The sequence below is a fragment of the Lepidochelys kempii genome, chromosome 4 (genome assembly GCF_965140265.1).
Source record: "Lepidochelys kempii isolate rLepKem1 chromosome 4, rLepKem1.hap2, whole genome shotgun sequence".
Classification (NCBI taxonomy): Eukaryota; Metazoa; Chordata; order Testudines; family Cheloniidae; genus Lepidochelys; species Lepidochelys kempii.
In genome coordinates, this window is record NC_133259.1 from 46,407,732 (window position 1) to 46,423,728 (window position 15,997).

The 15,997-nt window shown below is 40.7% G+C and overlaps 1 protein-coding gene across 2 annotated transcripts in view; it reads left to right on the forward strand.

Annotated features, from left to right (window-relative positions):
- The window catches only part of PCDH10 (protocadherin 10), a 68,903-nt gene that overhangs the window by 38,654 nt on the left and 14,252 nt on the right, over positions 1-15,997 (forward strand). The window lies entirely within an intron of this gene.

The window sequence follows — 15,997 nt, forward strand, 5'->3', positions numbered from 1 at the left end:
AATTGCTATTACATAGAGACATGCACATCTTTTGTATGGAGTCTGCCGTACTATTGATCCACACAAGACTCTAACTGCTTTCAGTGAGAGTTCCATGCACAGAATGCTACCTGGATTGAGCCCTAACGTCATCAGTTTATTTAATAAATATAACAAAATAGGCTTGTTAAACACTTTTAACACATATTTTCTAGCTTATTTGTACAATTTACAGAAACTTTTTGGGATCATTTTTAAAATGTATATATAAAAATCACAAAAAAGCACAGAAAATAACTGTTGATCTGAACAAACACAGCAGTAGGATGTTTCTTTAGTTTTAGGTAATGGGACTTTAGTCACCTACATGCCTTGTTAGTTTTATGAAGAATGGGCTATTTTAGTAATGAAATGCGTGAAGTATATTTCATTTGAAGAAGTCTGTTAATTTGTTGTTGCTGCTTTTAAGGCAAGAAAGTAATTGCCCTTCCTGGAACTGGTTTTGCTTTATTCCTAAACCTCTCTTTAAACTGAGGTATATACTGTAAAGTAAGGTTGTTTTCAGTCTTGGGAGAAAAAAAATCACATTTTTCTTTTTTAATAGACGATTGAAGTGTTTTTTATTTACTTAAACCTCATTCATACTTTGCATGCAATTTTTTAAAATAACCATATCAAAATGATTTCATACAGCTCGATGATTAGCCTTGTTCCATGAACTCAGTACTGTATATGTACTTGCATACATCCATTTCATTTTTTACTTTAACTAATCCTGCTATCCGTCCACACTGATAATCCTACTGAGTGCAGTGGGAGAGCCACATGTAGAACAGTGGTCAGACTGAACCCTGTTTAGGTCTAGATTGTGTTTGTAGCACTTAGCTGATAGTAAAAAGCATCATGTAGCTGCACTGCCACAGGAGGAACTATGTGTCCAAATAGTGGAATAATCAGTTCAGGTGCAGGTCTGAAAAAAAAATTAAATATATTTTGGGTCGCCCTGAAATGAGAATGTTTCAAACTTTTCTGTGAGCCAAAATGGAAAAGAATAGATTCATTTTGTGCAGATCAAATTGTTTCTGTAGACCCAAAGTGAAACATTTTTTTTTTTTTTAGATTTAATTTTAAAGAATAAAATTGAGGGAAATTCTGAAACAAACTGTCTTTCTGAAAGAAAAAAAATCCAGATTTCTGACTTTTTAAATTGTTTTTTGACTGAAAAAAATTGCCAAAATTGACTTGAATTTGCAAATAGTTTCATCTGATCCAAATCTGCATTTTTTGCCAAAATAAAGTTTTGCATGAAAAATTTCACCAAGCTCTGCCTGGGATGCATTTTTCCCCTGAGAGACACAATCCTTCTCATGGCCTTTTATTGCACTGGAAGGGGAGCATACTCCTCACCTTGCATTCAGGCAGTTGTGCTGGCTATTACATAGGGTGAACAGATCTATAGGCTTAATTTCAAAATGTATCAAGAATTATAACATTCAAAAACCAGTAGGAGAACACTTCATTATCCCTGGACACTCAATAACAGACTTAAAAGTGGCAATTCTTCAACAAAAAAACTTCAAAAACAGACTCCAACAAGAAACTGCACAACTGGAAGTAATTTGCAATGGACACCATCAGATTAGGCCTGAATAAAGATGGAGTGGATGGGTCACTACAAAAACTAATTTCCCCCGCTGATACTCACACCTTGTCAACTGTTTGAAATGGGCCACCTTGATTTCATTGGCTTCATTAGCACTACAAAAGTGATTTCCACCCCTTCTTGTCAACTGTTGAAAATAGCCCACTTCCACCTTAATTGAATTGGCTCGTTAGCAGTGACCCCCCCACTTGGTAAGGCAACTCCCATCTTTTCATATGCTGGGTATTTATACCTCCCTACTGTATTTTCCACTCCATGCATCTGATGAAGTGGGTTTTAGCCCACAAAAGTTTATGCCCAAATAAATTTGTTAGTCTCTAGGGTGCCACAAGGACTCCTGGTTGTTTTTGCTGTTACAGACTAACACAGCTGTTATTCTGACAAATGTATTTAGGCACCTATAGATGCAAAGAGACATCTCGTGGGATTTTCAAAAGTGCCTAAGTGCCTAATTAATCACTAGCCTGTCTGCATCTTTAGGAATCTAAAGACCTTAAAAAATTTGGCATTAGGTCTCTGCGCACTTTCTTCAGTTCCCACCCTCTTGCTCCCAGGGGAAGCTTGAATATGTACTTGCATTCATCTGAACACCAAGGCCTGGATCTACATATTGCTCTAAATCAGTAGTTCTCAAATCTGGTCCTCTGCTTGTTCAGGGAAAGCCCCTGGTGGGCCGGGCAGTTTGTTTACCTACCGCATCCGCACGTTCGGCCGATTGCGGCTCCCACTGGCCGCAGTTTGCTGCTCCAGGCCAATGGGGGTTGCAGAAAGCAGCGCGGGCCGAGGGATGTGCTGGCCACACTTCCCGCAGCCCCCATTGGCCTGGAGCAGTGAACTTTGGCCAGTGGAAGCCGCGATCGGCCGAACCTGTGGACGCGGCAGGTAAACAATCCGGCCCAGCGTGCCAGGGGCTTTCCCTGAACAAGCGGTGAACCGGAGTTGAGAACCACTTCTCCAAATGGATGTGCAGGGATTGAGATATCTTGCCTTTACTGCATGGCTACATTATGGTTAGGAATAATATAGCTCTGAATTAGTTGTCTAATACAAAAAAAAAAATATTACAACGTATGGGCCCGGTACCGCAAGCTCTCATTGTGCAGAACTGCCCCTGAAGTCAACGGAGTTACATGCAGAAAAGGCTTGCAAGATCAGATCCTATGAAGGATAAGGAGAGGATAATATTTATTTATTTATTTTAAATTCATTTTAGATACATATGAGAGGATTTCTAAGTGGCTTGCCCATTCAGTTTCTTCAAAGCCTTTCCTGGCTGACTTTGTGCCAGAATCTCAAAATGTAATAAACTCTTTAGCTATTTTTAAAAAATCAGCTAGTTTAAAATAGGCTTTTATTAAATTATATTTTCTAAGGAAAAATGAAGTATTTCACTTAATGTATTACCAGCTGACTTGACCAGTATTTAGAAAATTAATAAAGTGAATATAAGTTTATTGCTGAGAAATTTCATAGTGTTACAAAAGAATGTTGAATGACCTACATACCGATTAATACAGTTTCATCTATTTGTGAGGATTCTAATTTATAAATAATATCCACAATATATGGAGATAATTTTAATTAAAATCTGAAAAGCTACAACTGACTTTCTTTCAGAGGTGTACCCTACTATCAACAAATGTTGACATAAAACACATGTACACATAAAAAATGAGATTACTTATTATAGAGGTAATGGCTCCATAATGAAGACTGAATTAAGCTTTTCATGTAAAGTGGGAATTCAGCCTCTTTGTTATGTATTATATTACTTACACACACACACCAGACATACAAAATTTTACCACAGATAAGAAAAAACATGTTTTTCATTACTGTCATTCCTCATGGTTAAGGGCAGATGAATATATTCTTCCTGGAATGGTGTATTTCCCTAGTAGTATTGCAAAGCTGTTATGTATTTATATGGCCTTTATTTTATTTTTTTTAAAGGGCTAGGCATACCCTCCCATTGTTCTATGTTTGGATCTCTAGTTTATTTCCAGAAGATGTTTTGTATAAAAATCTTAAAGTCCTAATTCAAAATGAGCAACTTTGATGTAAATTTAATGTTCAGTTTTACTGCAACACATTGGCACCAGATGTCTATAAATATGGGAAAGTTGTTTAATCTATTTGAAGTACGGTGCAGCAGGCCATTAAGACTTCATTATGATATTACCACTATGAACAAATTCTGAAACTGAGTTTAATCTGTTCCACTGATCCCGACAACCAGAGCCCAAAAGCTTCTTAAAAAGCTCTTCCCTTTTATTTTCTTACTAATCTGCTCATCTGTTTTGGTATAAAATAGATACACATACAAATATACACACACACACATTTAAAATCCATTGTTGAAAATCTATGTCTTTGTAGATATCCTCATATGTAAGAAATGGGCAAAAACAAATTTGGACAGCTTTCTTGAACTGAAATTGTTTTTGAATTTGAATTTGTTAATAAAGTTCATGATATGGTATGTTGGTTGAAACGTTAGAAAAAATGAAAGCTATGTGGGTGTAATTCTCCAGGAAGCAAATGCCTCATCCAGGAAGCATCCTGTCTGAAACCTTAGAAACCTAAATGCTGGAAATTTTACCGAGTGAAGATGAAACAGACTGTGATGAAGCTACAGAGGCAGTGTTCTTGTTCTGTGTGTCTGAACTGATGAAAGTATCCACTGGATGTAGGCTAGTTAAGTTAGTTACCCAGAAAGCATCAACACTGGATTTAGGTAACACATTTACTGTTCTTGCTGCAACTCAATGAGAAGAAGAAAAACACACACATACACACACAATGCAAATCTGCAATATGCACAAATGTAATAAAACCATGTGCTAATCAAACAATACATCTCTGAACTCAAGTGCACAAAAGTCAGGAAAGGCCAAAAACAAAGATTGCTCTGGTGAGATGGACAACAAAATTGAGTTAATCTGTCTATTTTTAGTAACTGTTCTTTGAATTACATTAATGAAAAAGGGTAATAAACATTACTAACAAAGGGTTACATTGACAACATCGCAGAGTGAAGGTAGCCAGAACAATCTTAACTTTTTGAATTTCCTGACTCAAGTGCTTGATCTTGCAACCTTAACATATTATTAACACTTGCTTTGTGCATTCAGAGCCCAAACCTGTTTCCATTGAAGCCTATCCAAAATCTCACTGATTAAATACGAATAGGATGAAGCTTTGTATTTCTCCACACAGCTTTTTAGCATGTGTAGCTCACCAGCTTCTCCAGATGAGCTTTTAAATTATTTGAAGACAAGAAGGGAAAACCCAGCTCACTGTGTATTTAAGATATGCATGCAGCATCTATAGCTGTGTGAACACGTATAAACTTAATGAAATCTTCTACTGCACCTGATCAGTGTGAAGGCTTCACATGGCCATATTTTAATTCCAAAGATTTTATCTCAAATTAAGCAAAGGCAGAGAGGATTATATTTGTGCTCAAAGCTTCAAATTTCAGGGTGTAACTGTGTCTAAAAAAAACATTATTATTTTTTTTAAATGAAAAAGGTGTGTTGATTCCACTCACAAAAGAACTCAAAATTGGCCAAAGAGTTATGCTCATGCTTTCTGGGGGAAAATAAATATAAATCTGTAGGCAGAAAGTAAGAATAGAAAATATCAGCCCAAAGAGTGAATGTGGAAAGTTTACAGGGAATTATTATAGAAACGGCTCTTCAGCCTTAACTGTACTGGACACTACTAAATCTTTGTGCTTATAGGTTCTCAATCTAGGTGATGTAATTCACTCCACCCCAAGGTTCCAGGGTGCAATGCTACTACCTTTTATGTCTGGGTGGGAGGGTGATCTCAAAACCTTTCTGTTAGAAACACTGCTGTAATGTGCCCCCCCTACACACACACACACACACACACACACACACACACACACACACCCACACCATCCCTACCTGTTTGGAGATGTTTTAATTTTGCATTCATATCTCAGTGTAAAAAAAAAAAAGCCTCCTGTCTCTGATGCAGTTTGTAGGATAAATTCTGCTTCCAGTTACGTCCATAGTAATTCCATTGACATCAGGGAGTTAACTCCAGATGTATATTGGTGTAGAATCTACATAGGACAAAGAATTTTATGGAAGTGTTTGATCTTTTTTTCTCTTGGTAATAACTCTAGTTTTACTGGTCTCACAGATGCCATGAATTGGTACATAATAATAGTCTGTTATTCATCATCATAAATATCATGAGAGAGAAAGAGAGAGAGAAAGAGTTAACTGTGACAGCAATGTGTTTATTCTGCCTTATTGTAGCTGGGAAAAGATGAAGAATGTAAGTGAGCATTACACACCCTGAAGACGGCGGTCAATGTTGCCCTTGGAACTCACAACCATTCAGCTGTTATGAGAATGTTCTATTTGATTTATATTTACGATTGTGAAGGGGGGAGAGAGAAGGACTGAGAGGGAAAATACTTAATTAATACACTCTAAGGAGAAAATACAGTATACGTTATAGTGATACCATAAACCTCCATCAGACCCTAGAGCAGAAAGATTCATCCAAAAAAACCCCAAAATCAGTCTCATTCCATTTGAGGTATATATTGTTAATAAAACAAATACTGCTGACTTTAAAGGAGCAGTAAATCATTATTTACAAACATATATCCTTATTACTATCATTTAGATGATTAGATTTGGAAAAATGTTAACAACCTAACAATCTTTCACTATTAATACTGTTTGTTTACAGTTTGCATTTCTCTTAATGTGGATTGTTAAAAATTGGCCAGTCAGTTTAAATTTGTACTCAATTAATACTACTAATATAATTATAGGTGGAGCAGGTGTAAGGCTTACATAGAGGATGCCTAATGCTTTTCAGTCACTTATAACTTTAAAGTTTAGCAAACATCTGGGCAAAATTTTTCCATGCTTGTCTCAGCCTCAGTTTTAAGTTTTTTTTCAAAGTTTTAGCCAAAAAGTTCCACTGTTTCCAAGAATAATGCTAGTGAAAAATAGGATATTTGTAGAGCCTTGTGCAGATACAAAATTTGTATCACATCTGATCCATGAGCCACAAAAATGATTCACAGCTATCTACATCCGTGGATGTGGATTTCTGCTGATATAAAGAGAATATCTGTGAATTTCAGGGCTCTGGATATTTGCCAATCTTTAAAAAAAATGGATAATTTTGAACTACCTCTAGCACCCAAGTGGCTAGGAGCAGGGACTTGACATTGATCCAGGGAATACTCTTGGGGTCAGAGAAATGAAAAATCTGACCATGAAAAATCAGTCCTGATTTGGCAGTAATAAGCCAAACAAAACGACCATTTGCATGTGCACAGTAGAATTTGTTAGACATTTAATCCTTAATGTTGTGAATGAAAGTCCCAACAGCACTGAGAATGCTCCCATGCCACACTGAACCTCCTGTATTGTTCTGAAGTAACCATACAGACTTGAAACCTTCAGACTGGACACAGATGAAACAGTCCTCCTATTTTAATCCATCAGAATAACCTTTAGCCTAGAAGAAGGAGCACGTGCGTGGAAGCCAAGAAACCATGTATTCGAGACTCACCTTCTCTACTAACAGGTATCCTATGTACTTTGCATAATTTATTATTAAGCAAGGCCTCAGATCCCTGGTTTAAGAGGGATAAAAGTACTAGTCTCCTCATTTTACTGAAGGAATTACTGAGGTTGCACAATTAGAGAGACAAAGTGGGTGGGATAATATCTTTTATTGGACCAGCTTCTGTTGGTGAAAGAGAAGACCTTTCGAGCTTATGCAGAGCACTTCTTCAGGTCCACAAACAGGTTGCACAATGCAATTTCTCACAGAGCTGGGAATAGAGCCACAGTCTCTAATGTGGTCTCATCCATATAGCCACAATGCTGCCAACATACAAGCTACCAACTCTATGTGCTTGACTATGCAGTCTGTAAAGCTCGTTTGTAATTTACTGGTTCACTGTGTTATGCATCTCCTTCTAGAGCTTGTCAACAGAGGATAACAGCCTACTACAGCTAACAGAATTACACTTTTATCTTAAGTCGCAAAGGTCTGTTATAAATCTGAAGATCTTGGATTCAAACCCAGATGATGGTTTATGTGAACTTTATTACAGATGCATATGATGGGAGCCCTTTATTTTCTTTTCATTTTTCATCCCCAAAACCACCAAAGAAATTGCATAACAGCCTCCCTGCTTGCCATTCCCCACTCATACATATTAAACATCCTGTGTTAAATAATGTTAAGGATGCAAAACTTAGTACTCAGGACCCCTCTCATATTCAATGTACAGCATGGCTAGTGCTCAGGGAATGTATTAGGGTTGTGTAGTGACTGAGTACATATGATCCTTGCTCATTTTCTCAGATTCTCAGAAATTCAGAAAAATGGAAAAATTATGCCCTAGCTGTGTCAAATTGAATGCCAGATTATTGGGGCAGCCAAAATTAATGGATAGATTTGCAAATGTTGGCCCTAGTCTTTCTGTGCCTTGAGTCCTTCTCTGTAAAATAGGGATACTAATACTTCCTTGCCTCATGAATGCTTTTAAGACAACCAGGAGAGTCCATGAGCATCATCAGAGAAGCTATAAAGAAATAACATATTCCATATTGATTTCACCTTTTGGAAGGGTACAGTAATGAAGGCTCACAACAAACGATGAGGATAAAAAGAAAAGTTGAACTTCTACCTCACTGCCAGAGTACAATCCATTTTGCAAATTGAATGAGGCAGGGGTCTTGTGGAAAAAGGTGTATGTGATCATGTAATCGAAGATTGTACCCTAATGCATATACATAAGAGGAAATAATTTAGTCACAGGCAAACTTAATTCTGGTGTTTCCTAACTTTACTTTTTATTAAGACAAAGACACTATGTCATATATTGCTTATTCAGGGTCAGGTTAATATTCAAGGAACCTGGCTAATGATTCATTAATATTATTTTTTAAAAGTTCTCATATGGAATACAATATATATATATATATATAAATAATTCAACTTGTGCTAGCACATTACTGAACAAATAGAGAGTTATGGTCCTTGCCCCCAAAAGATTACAATCCAATTTTAGATGTGTCACAAGTCAGAACTTGTCTACAGATGGAAGTTGCACCAATATAAGTTATTTTGGTTTACTTAGATCAGTACAACTATTTCAGGAGAGCGCTTTCACGCTGTTGTGCTTGCATCAAGCAGTGCATGTTGCACTGCTTACGTTCATAGAATCATAGAATCATAGATTATCAGGGTTGGAAGGGACCCCAGAAGGTCATCTAGTCCAACCCCCTGCTTGAAGCAGGACCAATTCCCAGTTAAATCATCCCAGCCAGGGCTTTGTCAAGCCTGACCTTAAAAACCTCTAAGGAAGGAGATTCTACCACCTCCCTAGGTAACGCATTCCAGTGTTTCACCACCCTCTTAGTGAAAAAGTTTTTCCTAATATCCAATCTAAACCTCCCCCACTGCAACTTGAGACCATTACTCCTCGTTCTGTCATCTGCTACCATTGAGAACAGTCTAGAGCCATCCTCTTTGGAACCCCCTTTCAGGTAGTTGAAAGCAGCTATCAAATCCCCCCTCATTCTTCTCTTCTGCAGGCTAAACAATCCCAGCTCCCTCAGCCTCTCCTCATAACTCATGTGTTCCAGACCCCTAATCATTTTTGTTGCCCTTCGCTGGACTCTCTCCAATTTATCCACATCCTTCTTGTAGTGTGGGGCCCAAAACTGGACACAGTACTCCAGATGAGGCCTCACCAATGTCGAATAGAGGGGAACAATCACGTCCCTCGATCTGCTCGCTATGCCCCTACTTATACATCCCAAAATTTGATTGGCCTTCTTGGCAACAAGGGCACACTGCTGACTCATATCCAGCTTCTCGTCCACTGTCACCCCTAGGTCCTTTTCCGCAGAACTGCTGCCTAGCCATTCGGTCCCTAGTCTGTAGCTGTGCATTGGGTTCTTCCATCCTAAGTGCAGGACCCTGCACTTATCCTTATTGAACCTCATCAGATTTCTTTTGGCCCAATCCTCCAATTTGTCTAGGTCCTTCTGTATCCTATCCCTCCCCTCCAGTGTATCTACCACTCCTCCCAGTTTAGTATCATCTGCAAATTTGCTGAGAGTGCAATCCACACCATCCTCCAGATCATTTATGAAGATATTGAACAAAACCGGCCCCAGGACCGACCCTTGGGGCACTCCACTTGATACCGGCTGCCAACTAGACATGGAGCCATTGATCACTACCCGTTGAGCCCGACAATCTAGCCAGCTTTCTACCCACCTTATAGTGCATTCATCCAGCCCATACTTCCTTAACTTGCTGACAAAAATACTGTGGGAGACCGTGTCATACAGCAGCATGCTCCATCTATATAAGTATAGTTCATTGTAGTTAGATATCCCATGGGCCTCTCCATGGGTTCAATGCCTTATGGGAAATGTTTATGGTCCACTAGGATTTAAAGGAATTCTGGAAGCAGGGATATGTCACAGGGTGACTGTCTCCTTTAAGAGGTAGGGTCCAGTGCACTTGTGACTTATCTGCCTCCAATTGGGTCTAAGAGAAGGTATCTGAAGCATATGAAAAGATACAAGAGAGTGGCATGTGAGAGCTGCCTGAGAGAGACAGGAATGGCTGAGAATATCTGGAGCTACTGGGGAGAACAAAAAGTGAAGAAAGTCATTGCTGAGACTGGCCACAGCTGGGAAATCCCAGCTGAGTTACATGTGGGGTTGTACAGAGGGGCCCCAGGAAGAAGGGTAAGAATCAACCTGGTTAGGAGAAACTGAGCCTGAAACAAGAGGCTTGATGCTGCAGGGTGGATCCCAGGAGCAGGAGTAGGACCCACATGCAGGGAGAGTGAGTAGAACATCGAGGGAAGCCCTTTTGTGACTAACCTGATTTGAGGCTACTGGAGAAGAGTTTATGGGAAGCAAGCAATTCTGGGAACTCTCAGGTGGATGGCCTAGAGGGTGGGGCCCTGGAACATAGGCAAAGAGACTGAGAACAGAGTGGAGATGGACTCTCAGGTGGATGAACTGGAAATGATGTCCCTGGAGTGGGCAGGGGAAAATGTAATGATTCTATTGTACTTTAAGATTTGGAGAAGCAGAGTTTAATCTGAAGAATCCTTGTGATAATTTCACACATATATAAATAAATTATACCCAAAGGTGGAATTTTGAATGGACACTGTGAGAGACTGTATTCTTTTTGGGGCGGGGGGCAAATGAAGGGAAAAGGGGGACAGGTGCATTGGCCATAACATGGCCTGCTGCAGGGGAGCTGCTCGATATGGTGACTGCCCTACTTCAAGATCAAACTCCCATCATGATTTCCACTGTAATCTAGAAGGATGTAGAAGCCTATATTCCTGGATCAGTGTACTAACCTTATCCTCATCCAGAAGAATAATGCAGAGCCCCTCTTTAGAAGCACATGACAATTGCAATATGGAACCTGCCACTCCAGATTGCTACTGGTCTGTAAGGAACCAATTTGGTGTGGGGCATCTGCAGTAGAAGGACTTGTCATAGAATTCTGTCAGGTAACTCAGTTGAACAGGATAATCAGGCTGAGCAATGTGCAGGAAATAATATGGATTTGAACAGTAGGGATTCCCTAATTGGGACAGTGCTACTCAGGACTTATAAACCAGTTTTGTGCCTGGCTCATCTGTACTCTGAATATCAACCAGAAAGGATACTTCTTAATGATCTGTAGACCTTGATGGACCCTTTGAAGAGTTTGAGAGAACAACATGTAACAGCTTTTAGTCATGTAACAGCTTTTAGTCACAATGCTTAATGCACCCCCGGAAGGTGCTCAGATATTATGGTGAATCTGGTATAGAAACCGATCTAGAATAGAATAGATCACTGGGAAAAGATTTACAGGTATTAATGTTGGTTGGTGCAGGAAAGTCCATAATGCCAGAATGTTCAGAAAGTCTATCTGATAAATTCCACCCTCTCCCCCAACTATGCATTTGACATCAATGGGATTTCTTTACCAATTGTTATTTTGGGAGATCCAGTCTACGCTTTGCCTCTCTGTTTCAGGAAATAACAAACCATAGGAGAGTGGAGAGAATGTGAGGAGACATAATAAAGGTCTGACACACAGAATGCTAGTGTCAAACCGAGAGACAGATTCCCCAGTGCCCTCTGGCTCTTTTGTACCACTTTGACAATGCAAAGCAGCAGTAAGCCCAATGTAATTGACATCAGTTAGTTTTCTGTACTAATTATACTCAAGGTCCTCAGATTCCATTGGCTAATACTACAGAATGGACTAAAATCATAGCACTATGATCACATAATTATACAGTTATGGTACAGTATATGCATCTCTTAATGCTTCCATTAAAGCTATTTTTAATGGTAAAAATTAACTCCATGGAGGCAAGATGGAAGAAGTGGGTGTTTAGTTTCTAAAGGAGGTTTTTAAATTACATATTTTCACTTTATATGTAAATAGCTAGTCACCCAAGTACAATCCCGCCTGACCCCTGGCAATCTGCAGGTACTGTAGCCACATGACTATGTTTAGGTTCTAGCTTAAATAGTAGAGCTAGCACATGTATGTCTACCTGAGCTGGAACTCCTGAGCTCGGAGTGTCCACCCAAGTTACCCTAGGAAGCAGCGCACAGAACTCGCAGTCCAGGGGAGAAGGGCCTAATGTGACTTTAAGCCACCTTTGGGCCCTCCTGATCTTGAGCTACCCCTTGGCCCCTGGCATAACTTAGAGACCCTGGGGGTCTGTCTACATTACAGCAGTTTCCCTGAGTTGCCCTAAGGGCTGCAATACTCGCTGTTTAAAAGTCTCATACCTCCAGCCTTACCCCTGCATGCCCTCTGCATCAGGACTTTGTCAAGGGGTTTTTGAATAATAGCCTTATGTCTGTCTCCTCTGATACTGTGGTTAGGGGAGTCCTCCTCTGGGTGGATCTAGGGTTTTTAAGGCTGTTTAACTTGGCATACAAAGGCAAGAGAGCATTTGAAGATCTTACCAAAAAGACCAAATCTTCTGATGGTCTTGAGCCCTTCAAATGGCATAACTGACCACAGGAGTAACAACTCAAGGTAAATGAATCTTCTCATGGCCTAGAGACAGTTTACTGGCTCCTACATCACTCCTTCTCCCCGCTGCCATCATAGCAGTTGTGGTCAAGGGAAAAGGTGCATGGCTGGAGCGTCTCTATGCCCTACTGCAGTGTTTCCCAAACCTGGGTCGCTGCTTGTTCAAGGAAAGCTCGTGGTGGGCCGGGCCAGTTTGTTTACCTGCTGCGTCCACAGGTTCGGCCGATCGTGGCTCCCACTGGCTGTGGTTCACTACTGCAGGCCAATGGGGACTGCAGGAAGCGGTGGCCGGTATGTCCCTGGGCCCGTGCCACTTCCCGCAGACCCCATTCACCTGCAGCGGCGAACCACGGCCAGTGGGAGCCACAATCGGCTGAACCTGTGGACGCGGGAAGTAAACAAACCGGCCCGGCCCTCCAGGCGCTTTCCTGAACAAGTGGTGTCCCAAGTTTGGGAAACATTGACCTACTGTTACCTAGCTGACATATTGGTCTCTTGGGGCTCTTGGCAGCTGCCATAATTTGGAGTAATTGTCAGACTTCTCTCAGTTACACCAGGGATTCAGATTTCCACCCAGCTAGCCAAGGATCAAAGTATCATAAAGGACACTTTGCATCCCCACTCTTAAGCTGTATTATGCACTCTTTGGTCATAGCTGAGATCTGTGCCAAACTATGTATCTAAAAATAATGGCATGATTACTCAAGGAAGAAAAAAAAAAACAGATGACAAAAGGTATGCTATTCTGAAGAAAACAGAAATGATGAGCAAATATTTCAATATACTCTAAGAATGGTCAAAAATACTCAGTACAAACAATGACAGGTTTCAGAGTAGCAGCCGTATTAGTCTGTATCCGCAAAAAAAAAAAAAAAAGGAGTACTTGTGGCACCTTAGAGACTAACAACTTTATCTGAGCATATGCTTTCATGAGCTACAGCTCACTTTATCAGATGCATTCAGTGGAAAATACAGTGAGGAGATTTATATACATAGAGATTTATATACATATATATATATGTATATATACATATATACATTTATATACATAGAGAAACAATGGGTGTTACCATACACATTGTAAAAAGAGTGATCAGGTAAGGTGAGCTATTACCAGCAGGAGAGCGGGGGTGGGGGGGGACTTTTTGTAGTGATAATCAAGGTAGGCCATTTCCAGCTGTTGACAAGAACATCTGAGAAACAGTAGGGAGCGGGGGGATAAACATGGGGAAATAGTTTTACTTTGTGTAATGACCCATCTACTCCCAGTCTTTATTCAAGCCTAAGTTAATTGTATCCAGTTTGCAAATTAATTCCAATTCAGCAGTCTCTCACTGGAGTCTGTTTTTAAAGTTTTTTTTGTTGAAAAATTGACACTTTTAGGTCTGTAATCGAGTGACTAAAGAGATTGAAGTGTTCTAAGACTGGTTTTTGAATGTTATAATTCTTGATGTCTGATTTTGATGTCTAATTTTGATTCTTTTACGTAGAGACTGTCCAGTTTGGCCAATGTACATGGCAGAGGGGCATTGCTGGCACATGATGGCATACATCACATTGGTAGATGTGCAGGTGAATGAGCCTCTGATAGTGTGGCTGATGTGATTAGGCCCTATGATGGTGTCCCCTGAATAGATATGTGGACACAGTTGGCAACGGGCTTTGTTGCAAGGATAGGTTCCCGGTTCTGTTGTGTGGTGTGTGGTTGCTGGTGAGTATTTACTTGTTTACAGAGGGCTGTCTGTAAACAAGGACTGGCCTGTCTCCCAAGATCTGTGAGAGTGATGGGTCGTCCTTCAGGACAGGTTGTAGATCCTTGATGGTACGTTGGAGAGGTTTTAGTTGGGGGCTGAAGGTGATGGCTAGTGGCGTTCTGTTATTTTCTTTGTTGGGCCTGTCCTGTGGTAGGTAACTTCTGGGTACTCTTCTGGCTCTGTCAATCTGTTTCTTCACTTCAGCAGATGGGTATTGTAGTTGTAAGAATGCTTGATAGAAATCTTGTGGATGTTTGTCTCTGTCTGAAGGGTTGGAGCAAATGCAGTTGTATCATAGAGCTTGGCTACAGACAATGGATCATGTGGTGTGGTCTGGATGAAAGCTGGAGGCATGTAGGTAGGCATAGCGGTCAGTAGGTTTCCTGTATAGGGTGGTGTTTATGTGCCCATCGCTTATTAGCACCATAGTGTCCAGGAAGTGGATCTCTTGTGTTGACTGGTCCAAGCTGAGGTTAATGGTGGGATGGAAATTGTTGAAATCATGGTGGAATTCTTCAAGAGCTTCTTTTCCATGGGTCCAGATGATGAAGATGTCATCAATGTAGCGCAAGTAGAGTAGGAGCATTAGGGGACGAGAGCTGAGGAAGCGTTGTTCTAAGTCAGCCATAAAAATGTTGGCATACTTTGGCCACGCGGGTACCCATAGCAGTGCTGCTGATTTGAAGGTATACATTGTCCCCACATGTGAAATAGTTATGGGTGAGGACAAAGTCACAAAGTTCAGCCACCAGGTTTGTCGTGACATTATTGGGGATACTGTTCCTGACGGCTTGTAGTCCATCTTTGTGTGGAATGTTGGTGTAGAAGGCTTCTACACACATAGTGGCCCGGATGGTGTTTTCAGGAAGATCACTGATGGATTGTAGTTTCCTCAGTAAGTCAGTGATGTCCCGAAGATAGTTGGGAGTGCTGGTAGCATACGGCCTGAGGAGGGAGTCTACATAGCCAGACAGTCCTGCTGTCAGGGTGCCAATGCCTGAGATGATGGGGGTTCCAGGCTCCTCAGTACAAACAGTGTTAACTGCTATGTTATGGGGTATATAATCCATACAGGCAATGAAAGGGTTAATGTTGGCCTGAGCCACCAATTATGCTCCCTGAAGGGTGGAGCAGGCTTAATTGAAGATGAAGGCCAGCTGGGGAGGGGCTGGGTGTTGACTATAAACTACCTCAGGAGGCTAGCCCATGCACAGGTTTTACTGGGTACAGACCCAGAGATGACAGCAGGCTGTTTCCTGTGAGACTGCATTCTGGTCCCCCCACCCTGTGCACTCAGCCCATTTTTGGGCTGCCTCCCTTGGGGGTGAATTGTGGCCACAGAGTGAGCTATTTCTGAGGTAATTAAGATTAGTCCTAGTGCAAGCTGAAGAAGGGCTCCCCTCTCCCATATTTAGCTGTGAAAATCTCATTTGCAACCTGGACCCAAGAAACGTGGATTGGCTGGCTTCAAACACCCTTCTAAATGTCTTTTTGA